The sequence below is a fragment of the Manis javanica genome, chromosome 9 (assembly GCF_040802235.1).
Source record: "Manis javanica isolate MJ-LG chromosome 9, MJ_LKY, whole genome shotgun sequence".
NCBI lineage: Eukaryota > Metazoa > Chordata > Mammalia > Pholidota > Manidae > Manis > Manis javanica.
This window is the reverse complement of record NC_133164.1, coordinates 56,544,037-56,559,524: the sequence shown is the minus strand read 5'-3', so window position 1 is coordinate 56,559,524 and position 15,488 is coordinate 56,544,037.

The following is a 15,488-nucleotide window of genomic DNA, read 5'->3' as shown; positions in this document are numbered from 1 at the left end:
AGCAAGATCCATCTATATGATGCTTACAAGAAACTCACCTCAAACCCAAAGACATGCACAGACTAAAAGTCAAGGGATGGAAAAACATTTCAGGCAAACAACAGAGAGAAAAAAGCATGGGTTGAAGTATTAGTATCAGACAAAATAGACTTCAAAACAAAGAAAGTAAAAAGAGATAAAGAAGGACATTACATAATGATACAGGGCTCAGTCCAACAAGAGGATATAACCATTTAAAATATATATGCACTCAACACAGGAGCACCAGCATATGTGAAAACAGATACTAACAGAACTAAAGGCAGAAATAGAATGCAATGCATTCATTTTAGGAGACTTCAACAAGCCACTCACAATAAAGGACAGATCCACTGGACAGAAAATAAGTAAGGCCAAGGAGGCACTGAACAACACACTAGAACAGATGGACCTAATACACATCTATAGAACTCTACATCCAAAAGCAACAGGATATACATTCTTCTCAAGTGCACATGGAACATTCTCCAGAATAGACCACATACTAGCTCACAAAAAGAGCCTCAGTAAATTCCAAAAGATTGAAATTCTACCAACCAACTTTTCAGACCACAAAGGTATAAAACTAGAAATAAATTCTACAAAGAAAACAAAAAGGCTCACAAACACATGGAGGCTAAACAACATGCTCCTAAATAATCAATGGATCAATAAACAAATTAAAATAGAGATCAAGGAATATATGGAAACAAATGACAAACACAAAACAAAGCCCCAACTAATGTGGGACGCTGTGAAAGCAGTCTTAAGAGGAAAGTATATAGCGATCCAGGCACACTTAAAGAAGGAAGAACAATCCCAAATGAGTAGTCTAACATCACAATTATTGAAACTGGACAAAGAAGAACAAATGAGGCCTAAAGTCAGCAGAAGGAGGGACATAATAAAGATCAGAGAAGACATAAACAAAATTGAGAACAATACAACAATAGCAAAAATCAATGTAACCAAGAGCTGGTTCATTGAGAAAATAAACAAAATAGATAAGCCTCTAGCCAAACTTATTAAGAGAAAAAGAGAATCAACACACATCCACAGAATCAGAAATGAGAATGGAAAAATCATGACTCCACAGAAATACAAAGAATTATCAAAGACTACTGTGAAAACCTATATGCTAACAAGCTGGAAAACCCAGAAGAAATGGACAACTTCCTAGAAAAATACAACCTTCCAAGACTGTCCAAGGAAGAAACATAAAAGTTAACCAAACCAATTACAAGCAAAGAAATTGAAACGGTAATCAAAAAACTACCCAAGAACAAAACACCCGGGGCAGAAAGATTTACCTCGCAAGTTTATTAGACCTACAGAAAAGACATAATACCCATTCTCCTTAAAGTTTTCCAAAAAATAGAAGAGTAGGGAATACTCCCAAACTCATTCTATGAAGCCAACATCACCCTAATACCAAAAGCAGGCAAAGACCCCACCAAAAAAGAAAATCACAGACCAATATCCCTGATGAATGTAGATGCAAAAATACTCAATAAAATATTAGCAAACCAAATTCAAAAATACATCAAAATGATGATACAACATGAACAAGTGGGATTCATCCCAGGGATGCAAGGATGGTACAACAATCGAAAATCCATCAACATCATCCACCACATCAACAAAAAGAAGGACAAAAACCACATGATCATCTCCATAGATGCTGAAAAAGCATTTGACAAAATTCAACATCCATTAATGATAAAAACTCTCAGCAAAATGGCTATAGAGGGCAAGTACCTCAACATAATAAAGGCCATATATGATAAACCCACAGCCAACATCATACTGAACAGCGAGAAGCTGAAAGCTTTTCCTCTGAGATTGGGAACAAGACAGGGATGCCCACTCTCCCCACTGTTATTTAACAGAGTACTGGAGGTCCTAGCCATGGCAATCAGACAACACAAAGAAATAAAAGGCATCCAGATTGTCAAGGAAGAAGTTAAACTGTCCCTGTTTGCAGATGGCATGATATTGTACATAAAAAGCCCTAAAGACACCACTCCAAAACTACTAGAACTGAAATCAGAATACAGCAAATTTGCAAGATACAAAATTAACACAGAAATCTGTGGCTTTCCTACACACTAACAATGAACCAATAGAAATAGAAATCAGGAAAACAACTCCATTCACAATTGTATCAAAAAGAATAAAATACCTAGGAATAAACCTAACCAAAGAAGTGAAAGACCTATACCCTGAAAACTACAAGACACTCTCAAGAAAAATTAAAGGGGACACTAACAAATGGAAACTCATCCCATGCTCTTGGCTAGGAAGAATTAATATCGTCAAAATGGCCATCCTGCCCAAAGCACTATACAGATTTGATGCAATCCCTATCAAATTACGAGCAACATTCTTCAACGAACTGGAACAAATAGTTCAAAACTTCATATGGAAACACCAAAGACCCCAAATAGCCAAAGCAATCCTGAGAAAGAAGAATAAAGTAGGGGGGATCTCACTCCCCAACTTCAAGCTCTACTACAAAGCCATAGTAATCAAGACAATTTGGTACTGGCAGAAGACCAGAGCCACAGACCAGTGGAACAGATTAGAGACTCCAGACATTAACCCAAACATATATGGTCAATTAATATTCAATAAAGGAGCCATGGACATACAATGGGGAAATGACAGTCTCCTCAACAGATGGTGCTGGCAAAACTGGACAGCTACATGTAAGAGAATGAAACTGGACCAATCTCTAACCCCATACACAAAGTAAATTCGAAATGGATCAAAGACCTGAATGTAAGTCATGAAACCATAAAACTCTTAGAAAAAAACATAGGCAAAAATCTCTTAGGTATAAACATGAGTGACCTCTTCTTAAACATTTCTCCCCAGGCAAGGAAAAACAAAAGTAAAAATGAACAAGTGGAACTATATTAAGCTGAAGAGCTTCTGTACAGAAAAAGAAAAGACACCATCAATAGAACAAAAAGGTACCCTACAGTATGGGAGAATACATTTGTAAATGACAGATACGATAAAGGCTTGACATCCAAAATATATAAAGTACTCACCCACCTCAAAAAACAAAACACAAATAATCCAATTAAAAAATGGGCAGAGGAACTGAACAGACAGTTCTCCAAAAAAGAAATTCAGATGGCCAACAGACACATGAAATGGGCTCTGCATCGCTAATTACCAGAGAAATGCAAATTAAAACCACAATGAGATATCACCTCACACCAGTAAGGATGGCTACCATCGAAAAGACAAACAACAACAAATGTTGGTGAGGTTGTGGAGAAAGGGGACCCCTCCTACACTGCTTGTGGGAACATAAATTAGTTCAAACATTGTGGAAAGCAGTATGGAGGTTCCTCAAAATGCTCAAAATAGACTTAACATTTGACCCAGGAATTTACCATAAGAATGCAGCACTCCAGTTTAAAAAGGACAGATGCACCCCTATGTTTATCACAGCACTATTTACAATAGCCAAGAATTGGAAGCAACCTAAGTGTCCATCAGTAGATGAATGGATAAAGAAGATGTGGTACATATACACAATGGAATATTATTCAGCCATAAGAAGAAAACAAATCCTACCATTTGCAACAACATGGATGGAGCTAGAGGATATTATGCTCAGTGAAATAAGCCAAGCAGAGAAAGACAAATACCAAATGGTTTCACTCATCTGTGGAGTATAAGAACAAAGGAAAAACTGAAGGAACAAAACAGCAGCAGAATCACAGAACCCAAGAATGGACTAACAGGTACCAAAGGTAAAGGGACTGGGGAGCATTGGTGGGTAGGGAGGGATAAGAGGGGGAGGAAGAAAGGGGGTATTATGATTAGCATGCATAATGTGGGGGGTGGGGGAAAGGGGAGGGCTGTGCAACACAGAGAAGACAAGTAGTGATTCTACAACATTTTGCTATGCTGATGGACAGTGACTGTAATGGGGTTTGTGGGGGGGACTTGGTATAGGGGAGAGCCTAGTAAACATAATATTCTTCATGTAATTGTAGATTAATGATAACAAAAAAAAAAGAGAAAGCAAAGTGGGATTACTCCCTGATAGGATAAAACTAACTGCAAATCAATGATTAATGCATGCTTTACCTATCCTTAATTTTGTTCTTTCAAAGGGTGTCAGATGATCAGCTATGGAAGTACATTTTTCTGATAATATTCCTTTCTCTTAAAAAAATAAGCAGTTCCTGTGTGGTGATCTCCAATAGGTTCTTCACAATGGTATAAAGGGCATATCAAAGTGTGGGCAAAGGGTTTGTTTGTGTTTATACAGAGGATCAAAGCCTAATTTGGATACACAGAAAACAAATTAAGATTCAATATGAAGAACTTCCAACATCAACATCCTCTGGAAGAGACATTCCAGAAGATGATCATCAAAAAGCTTCAACAAAGATCCTGGTGCTGTTGCAGTTGTAGCTGCATTCATCCCACCAGTTCCTGGACTTGCCTTTGGAATGGAGAAGGACATATCTAACTGGCCTGTGCATACAGTAAAACAACAAATTTGACTGGATCTATACTGTCGGAACTCAACAAAGAATTAGGAGAAGTGCAAGTTGCAGTGCTCCAAAATCATGCAACTATAGACTATCTACTGTTAAAAGAACATATGGGATGTGAACGGTTCCCAGGAATGTGTTGTTTTAATTTGTCTTATTTTTCTCAAACTATTCAAATTCAGTTAGACAATATCCATCATATCATTGAAAAGTTTTCACAAATGCCTAGGGTACCTAACTGGTTTTCTTGGTTTCACTGGATATGGCTGTTAATTGTAGGTCTGCTTTGGTTATATAGCTGTATTCCTATTATGTTAATGTGTGTACATCATTTAATTAGCAGTTTGTTAAAACCTATACATGCTTATGTTACTCTACAAGAAGATATGTTCAAATAAATAATCAATCTTCCCATGTTTTCTTCCATCTGCTACTTCCATAGCTTTTCTTCTTCCTTCCTAATTACAACCCTTTAGTAGAATTCATGCCTCATATCAAAAATTACCAAGTATCATAATTCTTCCAAGTGGTAAAGATACCTCAAGAGAAATGCTGGGCATAGAAGCCACAGGGCATAAATTTTCAAAGAAGTAAAAAGCTAACCTTTTCAAACAATATTGCTTCTCTCTCACTTACCAATTTTACATTTCCCTGTATGGCCCCGGAAGATGACTGGTTAGCCAAAATGGGTAAGATTCCTCAAGGGAGGAACAACCTAAGACAGGCACAGTCACAGGGGGGCCATCAGCTGAGAAATTGGGGATCAACAGAGGTGAGGCTTAGAACCTCAACCCCCCTGTTTTGAGAGAAATCTTCTGCATCCGTGGATGTTTTGTTGCTCTTATCTAGCTTGGATTAATACTAAGTCTATAGGCACACACCTGATCATCTACATTTGCCCTCTTACAGCACTAAATTATGTTTTCTACCTTTATCTTGCATCTACCTACCACTTCAGCATTTTATTAAAAAATAATAATAATAATAAGGGAGAAATGTGGGATTCACATATAAATCAAGTATAAAAATCAAACAAATAATCGTATCTGACTTGATTGTTTGTAGTTCATGATGCGTGATCAAAACTGAAAGTTTCTGTGATGACTGCCCTTGCACTGTTCACCATGTAAGAACTTATTCACTATGTAAGAACTGGTTCACCATGTAAGAACTTGTTCGTTATGCTTCAGAAGATTGGAGACTGTTGAGAATTAGGCTTGGGGTTGATTAATGATCGTGCATTGAATCCCCTATATAGAATTTTATTGTTGTTAACAACTATTTGTTCAATAAATATGAGAGATGCCCTCTCAAAAAAAACCCCCCACATATTTACAACCTTGTAAGTGTTTGTAAAGATTAAGTGATATATATTTGAAAATATTAAACTATTCTGTTTACAAGAAATGTTGGTTTCCTAACTTCCTCTCTCCTAATATTCCTTCCTGCCTCCATTTCTCCTCTTTCCCTTTCTTCTCATTATCAGCTCCTCAAAGAGGAGATTATGGCAAAACCCACTGCTTTTCAATAAGACTTGCTGAAAGCAGTGTTAAAGGAGTATCATCAGACCTTTCCATGAGAACTCCAGGATACAGCCTCATATCAGCTTCCACTCAATGTGAAATCTTGGGCAGATGAAAGTCACAGATCCTCTAGAGATGCCTACTTTGAACAAAAGCAACCAGACTTATTCTGGAATATAAGGAAACTTGCAGCCATTCTGACAGATCTCTTCTTTAAGTCAAGACAATATAACTCTACCAATTCTCCTTGGTTCATGGGGTCCTAGAAAACTGTTGTCATGGGAGGAAAAATGGAGTCATTGGGATAACAGTCAGGTGTAAGAGGCAATCACTCAAATTCTCATATTCGTTTGTTTCCACACTTGCAGATTGGCTAACTGTCTTTGGTCAAAATGTATTTCTAATTGGAGCCTGGGGACAAATGTGAAAGATAATGCTTCTATTTAACCAGGACTCATATTAGGACATTTTTTATGGTAAACAGTAAATCCTGTGCAGATGTGCCCACATAAATTCGTTAAAAAAGTCAATCTTGTACTATTAAGGCATTATCTCTGCTTGTCATCCTCTTGGCTGGCACCTGCAGGGACAGTGCCACCCTCAAGTATGCTTATAATATCTAGCTCAGATAATGAACCAATTAGCTGCCCCATCCTTACCCTATCAAAAATCAACATTGAAAAAAGATGTAAGTAACTAAATCTCAGCCAAGAACCAAATAGTTCTAAAGAACAAAAGCAAAGTAATGATTGGCAGGAAGAATATGAGTACAACTTAGCCTATAATTCAGAAAGCAAACCCTTAGCACTTTAGTGCCTAGTAGAGTGTGTTGCAACAGATCGGGACATCAGTGTTTAAATGAATCACAATGAAATAACTGATAACCTTTGAGAGTTAGCATCCTTGCTATATTTCCATGATGAGATGATGAAGGAAACTTTACATTTCCTATTGTCATACCACATCCCTACTGAACAACTTTCACTCAGTAAATATTGCACTCATTATCCAAAACAGAGGTTAGTAAACTCTAGTCTGCACACCAGACACCTGTTTTATAAATAAAGTCATATTGGAACATAGACATAACCATTTTGGTGCTAAAACAGCAGAATTGAGTAGTTGCAAGAGAAATCATATGACCTACTAGCTGAAAATACTTACTGTCTGACACTTTAGAGAAAAAAATCTGCCAACCCTTAAATTCTAGGCAGAAGTTTCTGGCTCTGGGAAAGATGAGTAGACATATCTCTCTTCCATTTGATTCAGTTATAAGATCTGGACACAATGCACAAGGACACTATTGGATGACTCTGAAAGGCTGTGGCAGGTAGAATGGAAATAAAGACTGCAAGGTACCAAGTACCATGAAACCAGTGATGAGATATCCCCCACCTTCAGTTGTAATTTGTCCCCACATGTGATTAAAACTGCAGAAGTCCATGGGAGAACAGGACCACTACAGCCCCATATTTCTGGCCAAAGCACTAAAAAGGAGCTCCCTAAGAAACTGGAAGGTACTAAGGAGGCTGTAGTGTTAGAGAAGCCTGAAAGTGACCTTGCAAAGTTGTTTATTAACTCCTTGGCTAACACCTAATCTGTGCATGTTTGGATAAGATCTTAATCAGCATATAAAAGGCTAAGAGGTGAACTAAAAGAGAGCAACACGCAAGAGTAGCCACTGCTGTATGCACATTTGTGCTAGATCCAAACAATACTGCAAATGTTTTGAGAACTGAGCTGAAGTTGGAAGCACAGCACACTGAAGACAGTTTTGAATTTGTATGCTGAACTTAATCAGGCTGTCAAACAAAAATGTTAACATTCACCATTAGGTTTAACAAGGCCCAGAATCACAGAACTTAATACTCAATGTATGTCAGATTTACTCCATAATTACTGAACATACAAAAAACCAGCAAGTTCTGCCTTCCTATGTGTTTTGCCAATGGGTTTCATCCCTGGGCAAGTTCACTATGGATTCAATGCAACCAAAGAAATGACAGTAGAAGGTTCTTGTGGTGAAAGGGTTATACCCAACTTTATTTCCATGGTGGCAGGTCAGTCACTAAAATCCCATCCACTCAGAGCAAGTCTGCATGCAGCAAGCCGGTCTCTGCCTATGGGCCTCTCTACCCACACAGCCATCCTCTGGGCCTCTCTCCTCAGCTCTGCCACCACTCCAGCCTCTGCTCTGCTCTCCAGTAGCTTTGTAGCCATGCCACCATGTCATGCAGAAAACTGGGAGGATCTCTTTATATAGAGTCAGTAGCAATGTATTGCCCACACATTTTAGTGAGCTATCCAACCAGGGACAGGTGAGAATCCTGGCCACAGGAACCTTCACTTTATCCGCACTAGTTCATGAGGAGTTTTATAATGGAGGGATCAGGCCTTCAGCAATTGAACCTTAATATCTCAAAAATTAAAACACTTAGACATTATTGTCTTTTAATGTGATCCAATAGGAAGCACATAGAATTTATCCTATGTAGAATTCTTGTCAAATATCTGAAACCAAAATCAAATCAAGTATCTAAAGCTAAGATTAATTTATAGGAAATACAAGTAATAGAAGAACAAATTAAATGACACAAGGAAGCAACAAACTATTCTAAAATTGGAATCTTCTACAGGTTTCTGTTGACAAATCACTGTCCTGGTGCTGCAGCTAGTCAAAATTAAATGAAAAAGAAATTGGGATGGAGCCAATATACATGAAAAGAGTCTTAAGAAACAGAATTCAATGCAAAGGTCTTGTCTGGATGCCGGCTTGAAAGAAATTAAGACATCTTTGCATCTTTGAAAAAATTGGCATTAGGTGATACTAATTTATATGTATGATAATAGCAACATAATTACATTTAAAATGTCCACTTTTTTAGAGATGCACATTGAAGCATGAAGGCATAAAATGACATGTCTGATATTTCCATTCTCACAACTGAGAAAATATAGGTAAAGCAAATATGGAAAAATCCTGATTACTTATGTCCTGCCAATGGGTTTCAACCCCAGGCAAGTTCACTATGGATTCAATGAGACTGAGAAATGACAATGTAACATTTTTGGGTGAAAGGGTTTATTACTCTGCTTGTTCTCCCATCAATAGGTCAAGCACTAGAATCATGTCTGCATCCAACAGGTCTGTAATCCTCCTTTGTCTCTGCCTCCACCCAGAGTACTGGGCATAGCTCTTTGTAGAGTAACTCAGTCAATAATAGCTTATTGCCTACAGGTGCGGAAGCAGCAGCCTAGCAGCAGGCCAGTTACATCATCAACTAGTTTAGGGTCAGGTGAGGATCCTGGCCATAGGAACTTCAATTTTCCCCACACTTAAATCTTGATGTTGAGCATATAGAAATACTAGTCTCTACTTTTCTGCATTCTTAAACTTCTTATATATTAAAAATTTATTAAGAGTTGCCACTGAAAGCAAAACAAAATGAACAAAACAATAGACCTAGATACTGAGAATGTCTGGTGGTTACCATGGGGAAGGGGTTGGAGTGGATGGGTGAAATATGTGAAGTGGATAGAGGTACAAAATCCCAATCATAATATAAATTAGTCACAGGGATGAAAATACAGCATAGGGAATATAGTCAATAGTTCAGTAACATCTTTCTATGTTGACAATAACTACACTAGTTGCACTGCACACTTAATAATGTATATAACTGTTAAAAAGAAGAAAAAGTTGTCACTGATGATAAGGATATTTCAAATTTTGTCAGCTAAGTTACAAATGCATCTCAGAAAAACAAACTAACCGAAGAGTTGAGTGTATTTGCATCCTCAAATATGTAATTGTCTTTCCAAGGTGAATATTTTGAAGGGACAAAATTCTTTTGAGTTATGTTCTAATGTATTTACTTCAAAATGCAGTCAGTTTTATTTGTAGTGTTATGTGTCTTACTGTTTACTATTAGATAAAAATAATCAATTCTCTTAAAATGAAACATTATATCCTCCATTGATAATGGAAGAGAATGGCAATGGAAGAGAAAGGATCACTGGCCCACATAACCATTCCTCTCATCCAGAAATTTACCTTTTTTATGACAGCTACCTCATGGGGGAACCCCATTCCTCACTAATATTCTGATCTGGGTCAAAACATAAGACCATTTCCTTATATCCTCAAGTAAAATGAAGCAACAAACATTTTCACAAGATTTTAGTTAAAATTTGAGAATAAAAAAGTAAGCTGTAAGAGTAACGTAACTAGATCAGAGATGCTCAAAGAGTGGCCATTCAACCAGCAGCAGCAGTTTCACTAGGGAGTCTGTTAGAAATGCAAATTCATGGGCTGCACCCAAGATTTACGGAGTCAGTGTATCTGGGAATAGGGCCCAGGAAACAACACTTTAAAAAGCTTTCAGATGACTCTTGTGGGCAAAAGTTTAAGAATCACTGAACTTGCTAACTTCCAGATTCTTATTCAATTGGCTTATGATAATCGTTCTCAAACTTGACAGCACATTTGAATTAGCTGGGGAGTTTTTTAAAGTCCTAACACCCAGACCTTACAAACCAATTAAATCAGAAACTCTGGGAGTAGATGCCAAGCATTGGTAGCTTTTAAAATTCCTCAGAGGATTCCAACATGCAGTCAAACTTGAAAACCCTTAGTTCCACGTTTTCTGAGGGCTTTATACTAAAGACCAAATCCATCTCTGACTGATGCCATCTGTGGGACTGATAGGATTAATACATAATTCAAGTAAGGTAGAAATCAAATGTATAAGCACACATGACTTGATTGTTTTTTCCCATACTGTTGATGTGTAATCAAGGACTGAGTGATGAGAACCAAAGCAGTTCTTATGGCTCAGAGGCACTGCCACACAGTTTTGGTGTCCTTGAGAAGCATCACGTCCTTGGGATAGACTCAAGGCTGGATAATGATGTTTGAGTTCACTGTAAGTTCATTTATTCAATAAATATGAGAAATGCCTTCTCAGCTTTGCTCTTAAGCTGTTACACCTTGAGGCCCCTAGTTGGTCCTTTCAGGTCTTCAACAACTCATCACATCTCCTCCCTTGTCTGCAGCTTAGAGGCAGGGAGGGGACCGACACCATCCCAAACTATTAGCAGAAGGATACTACCACCTTATGAACTTGTTGTGGGGAAAATTAAAGTTTCCATGGCCAGGATCCTAACCTGACCCTAAACTACTTGATGATGTATTTGGCCTACTACTAGGCTAATGCTCCCACACCCATGTATAATAAGCTATTATTGACTGAGTCACTATTTAATGAGTTCTGGCCAGTGTTCTAGGCAGAGATAGAGATGAAAGAGGATAATACACCTGCAGACTGTTGGATACAGACATGATTCTAGTGCTCGACCTATCACCAGAACAAGCAGGGTAATAAACTCTTTTACCCCAAGAACATTCCATTGTCACTCCTCATTCTCACTGAATCCATAGTAAACTTGCTCAGAGTTGAAACCCATTGATTGGCAAGACACTTGTACTTATGATTTAGAAAGACCTCCATTAGGACTCAAATCCACAATTTACTAGCTGTATGATGTTGAACATGTTATTTAATCTATTTGAACCTTGAATTCCTTGCCTGTAAGATGGGAATTATAGTACTTCCTGTGAATAAAGTGAAGGTTCCTGTGGCCAGGATTCTTACCTGACCCTGGTTGGCTAGCTTACTACACACATGTGGGCAATACACCAATATTGATTCTATATAGCAAGCCCTGTGCAGTGCTCTGGGTGACACAGTGGCACGTGTGCAAGGTGGAAGGAGAGCAGAGATGAGACTGAAGTGGTGGCAGTGCTAAGAACAGAGGCTGAGACAGCTGCAGGTGTAGAGAGGCCCAGAGGCAGAGAGATGCTTGCTGCATGCAGACTCACTCTGACTGGATGGGATTCTAGTGATTGACCTGCCACCGTGAGAATAAAGTTGGGTACTGTGGGAAAGTTGAGGTTCCTATGGCCAGGATACTCACTGAATTTAAACCACCTGATGATGCAACTGGCCTGTTGCTAGGCTAACACTTCCACACCTTTAGGCAATAAGTTATTATTGTGCTATGTAGAGAGCTTCCCCCAGTGCTCTGTGCAGAGGCAGAGATGCTAGTGCTTGACCTACCACTAGGAGAACAAGCCAGGTAATAAACGCTTTCATCACAAAGAATGTTTGGCTGTCAATTTCTTTGGTCACATTGAATCCATAGCGAACTTGCCTGGAGATGACACTCCTTGGCAAGATAATTGGCAAAAGTCCACAGGGTTCATTGTTGACCAAGGAAAAAGAAAGGCTGCCCTTATGGGAGGGGTGCTTCAGCGGGCTTCCCCTGTGAGTGGGGAGACAGTACATTGTCCCCCAGTGGGTATGTGGTCAGAGGTGGCTTGCCTCCTAGAGGACTGGACCCCAGCCCAGGACTGGAGGCAAGTAGAAGTGACACCTGAGGCTGTAGGGGTGGCCCTTGGTAAAATAAGTAGGTCTTTTAAGAGATAGAGTGCCTGTGAGGCAGTGGGGACTGTAGGTGGGCTGCTTCTCACAGTATTAAAAAGGTCTACAGAGGAGACCCAAGAAATGGTGGCACAAGAACGCGAGCTGCAAACTTTTGTGGATTCCCTGACGAGGGAAATGGCATTGATGTGAGAGGTGGCAGCATGAGAATGCAGGCATCAAGGTGCCATTGAAGAGGTAAAAGATTCCTTACAGAACAAGATGGCAGCGTTGCCAGGTGCTCTGAAGGAGGAAGGGGCCCTCAAGGAAAAGGATGAACTATTGAGGGAAGCACAGGTGGAGGTGGCACAAGAACGTCAGCTTCAAAGCATTGAGGTGAAGCTTCTGAAGACTGAGCTAGCATTGCTGCGAGACACAATAGAAAAGATAAAGGTTGTAGCAGAGGAGGCACTTGGGGGAGGGGAGAGAAAGGTGCCATCAGCCCCAGAAATGGAGGAGCTGGGGAAGGATGAAGGGGTGATGCTGGAGGCACTAACCCCTCCTGTACAGAAAGCATGCCCAGTGGTTGTAAAGGAAATAAAGACCCAGCAGCTGAAAGTTCCCCAAGGAGAGGGGCAGCCCCCTCCCCAGGTCGTGGAGCGCTCTATGCTCCGTCCCTATACTCAGGCTGAGCTGGTGAACTTGGGATCCAGGTTTAGGCAGAAGCCCTCAGAGTCGATATCAGCTTGGCTTCTGCACCTGTGGGACTTAGGGGTGGATGGAATTGTTCTGTCGAGATCACAGATGGGAAAGCTGTTTTCCCTGACAGAGCAGCCCACCTTGAGGCAGTGATTACAAATCGCACATCAGACTCCAGGGAGTTACTCCCTCCTCAACTGACTTATGGTTGCACTTCATGCTGTGTGGCTCAATCCCAGTAATCTACCATCCTCTCCTGTTAGATAGCAGACATATGCTGAGCTGCAACAGGTGTTATAAAAGCTAGGCATAAGAAATGCCATCTACAGTCCAGAGAATTATGGCCCAGATGAAGAGATTTTCAGTACTGAGATGAGAAATATTGTACTTCAAAGGGCTCCTACATCAGTCTTTGGGACTCTAGTGCCCAGTCTTTACCCTCATAGGGCAGCCCATAAGAGAGGTGACACATACAGTAGCAGAATTAGGAGAGGTTGAAGCAATAAGAACCCAGAAAGAAATAAGATCTGCTACTCACAAGAAGAATTTAAAGGGCCCCATGAAGGTTACAAGGACCCAGGTGTGGGTGGACTTAATATGGGCAGGAGCAGATGGAAGGAAATTAGATGGGAAGTCAAATAGGATCTTACTAGAGCTATGGTGACAACTGAAACCAGAGCAGCAGTTCCAGCCATTAAGTCAAAAGAGGCAGAGGTCAGAGACAGAGCCACAAGTCTGGACTATGTGTTTGCAAGACTTGCTGCTGGAGAGCGAGCCAACCTCACTTGAACCCACACAGGAAGGTGATTGGGGAACACAGTTTGATTGAGGGGAAGGTCAAGGTATCTGCCCTGAGGGACCAGAGGGGGACCAAAGGACACATGCTGAAGTAGCTATCCATTGGTCCCCAGTAAACATACAACGTGTCCAGGCTCTGGTGAACACAGGGGCTGAATGTTTACTGATTTATGATACCCTGAGCAGTTCCCTGAGACCCCCACTAACATAGATGGATATGGGAGGAAGGCTATCAGAGTGAATAAAGCCCAAAAACATTTGGGAGTAGGGCATCTACCCCCAAAAGAGTATACTGCATGTATATCTCCTATCCCTCAGTATATTTTGGGGATTGATATCCTGCAGGGTCTATGGTTGCAGACCACTGCAGGTAAGTTCAGACTGAGAGTATGTGTGGTGAAGGCAGTTCTGAGGGGACATCCTGGGCACCCTCCCATAGCTTTGCCTGTGCCTCAGCGGGTGACTAATACCAAACAATACAAACTGCTTGGAGGACATAAAGAGATTTTGGAAACTCTCCAGGAGCTAGAAAAGGTGGGCATTATAAAGACCACCCATAGTCCTTTCAATTCCTCATTGTGGCCAGTAAAAATGCCAGATGGCTCCTGGCGTATGATTGTGAATTACAGAGAACTGAATAAGGTCATACCCTGTATGCATACTGCTGTCCCCTGTATGTCAGGCTTGATGGCTACCCTCAGCCATGAATTAGTAACACTATGTGATAGATCTTGCTAATGCTTTCTTTTCCATTGACATTGAGCAGGAAAGTCAGGAACAGTTTGCCTTCATGTGGGAAGGATGGCAATGGACTTTCACCATCTTCCACAGGGACACCTCCACAGACCCACCATCTGTCATGGACTTGTATGTAGCCCAGGACTTGGCTACATGGGAGAAACTGCCAGTGGTGTAGCTGTACCATTATGTTGATGATGTCATGCTCACGTGCAATTCTCTTTCAGATCTAGAAGATGCAGCACCTAGACTGCTGCAACATTTACAGGAGAAAGGATGGGCTGTGAACAGCACCAAGGTTCAGGAACCTGGTTTGTCTGTCAAATTCTTGGGGGTCTTGACCAAGTTGACCAGAAGCAGTTATAGATAGAGTCCAGGCCTTTCCTACCCCTACAACTGACACATTCCTACAGGAGTTTCTGGGTCTTCTAGGCTACTAGAGAGTGTTTATCCCGCACTTGGCACAAATTCTGAAACCCTTGTACAGGTTGGTATGAAAGAGCATCAAGTGGTACTGGGATGAGACATGTGCATCTGCCTTTACTACAGCAAAGGTCGTGCAGGCCTTGAGTGTGATAGACCCATCAAGGCCCTGTGAGCTGGACGTTCATGTCACTGAAGACAGTTATGGCTATGGTCTCTGGGAGAGGCTTGAACAAACTTGCCAACCCATTGGATTCTGGTCACAACTATGGAAAGGGACAGAGGTACAATACACTTTGATAGAAAAACAACTGGCTACAATGTATCATGCCTTGCTGGCTACA